This window comes from Orycteropus afer, unplaced genomic scaffold (assembly GCF_000298275.1).
Source record: "Orycteropus afer afer isolate SDZICR_OR568_19922 unplaced genomic scaffold, OryAfe1.0 scaffold00063, whole genome shotgun sequence".
NCBI lineage: Eukaryota > Metazoa > Chordata > Mammalia > Tubulidentata > Orycteropodidae > Orycteropus > Orycteropus afer.
In genome coordinates this window covers 1175934-1177618 of record NW_006921650.1, presented here as the reverse complement: position 1 = coordinate 1177618, position 1685 = coordinate 1175934, and positions in this window count along the sequence as shown.

The following is a 1685-nucleotide window of genomic DNA, read 5'->3' as shown; positions in this document are numbered from 1 at the left end:
TAGATTGTGATGCTCTGTTGTCTCCGAGGCATTGTAACGTTTTTGTGTTTATATTTAATTGGTGTTTATATGTTGGAGTGAATCGCCCACAATTTTCATTTTCCTTGTATGTTATCTACACAGGCAGGGTACTGTGCTGTGTTCCTCTATTCACCAGTTGGCAGCACTTATACACTGACCCGTGTCTCCTTTCCATTGTCAGCCTCTCATATGTCACTGCCGACCCTGGCAAACAGGGCCTATTCTTAGGTCCCTGGAATCCAAATGAGAAGGCTATCACTTTCAAATCCAAAATAGTTGCCACTTGTAAACATTAAAAATGGCTGCATCCTGAGTCACTTCCAATATCCAAAATGGCCACCGCTTGTAAACATTCAAAATGGCTGTGCCCTCAGTCACTTTAAATATCCAAAATGGCCACTGCTTGTAAACATTTAAAATGGCTGCACCCTGAGTCACTTCTAATATCCAAAATGGCCGCTGCTTGTAAACATTCAAAATGGCTGCATCCTGAGTCACTTCCAATATCCAAAATGACAACCACTTGTAAACATTCAAAATGGCTATGCCCTAGGTCACTTTAAATATCCAAAATGGCTGTCATGTGTAAACAACCAAAATGGCTGTGCCCTCAGGACAACAGAAAGTCTACAGCTCAGGTTGTCTTCCTCCTTGCTGTTTCCCTTCCTAATCATAAGCCACCAGAACAGTTGTCCCTGCAGCCCTTGGTGACTGGGACTGACCTTTAGGTCAATTCTCAGGTCCCAATACCACTTGGAAATATTTAGACTGTTGGTCTTGTCAGGGTAGCTGACAGTCCACAGATCCAACTATTTTCATTCAGGTTTTTCCACTAGTCGGTGCCTAATCCACTTCTTTTGTAGTTCTTTTATAGTATAGTTCTTTTCAAAGCTCAGGGTTCCAGGATTATCTTCTGCATCTCTGTCAATTACTTTTTCTTTTCTTTGTTGAAGAGGGTCTGTGTTGCTTGCTTACCTATTCCTCCATCTTACCAGAAGTCTCTTTTTTTTTTTAAATGGTTGGCAGAGTACTAGAATCTGAATTTCAACAGAAATGTGCCTTACCATTAGAGAAAAGCTCAAAAAGGATGAGAAAGGGGAAAAACATGTGCTGACAGGAGAGTCTACATGCTGTAGAGGAAAGAGCAATAGACTGGGAACCAGGAACCCTGGGTTCATACTGGTTCCCCCTTCTCACTAATCCTGGGCAAATCACTCCAGAGCTACATGAGTCTCAGCTAGGGTGAAACTATTTGCCCCCAGTAGCTGATTTTGGTCAACATAATGATGGGAGAAAAGACGAAAATGGATGCCAGAAGAGACTCTGAAACTTGCCCTTGAATGGAGAGTAGCTAAAGTAGATGGAAGAATCAACAAGATAAAAAAGCTGAACAGAAGATTTCAAAGAGCAGCTTGAGAAGACAAAGTCAATTACTATAATGAAATGTGCAAAGATTTGCAGTTAGAAAACTAAAAGGGAAAAACACACTTGGCATTTCTCAAGCTGCAAGAACTGAAAAAAATGTTTAAGCCTTGAATTGCAATACTGAAAAATTCCATGGGCAATATGTTGAATGATGCAGGAAACATCAAAAGAAGATGGAAGGAATACACAAAGTCATTATACCAGAAAGAATTGGTAGATGATCATCCATTTCAGGAGGT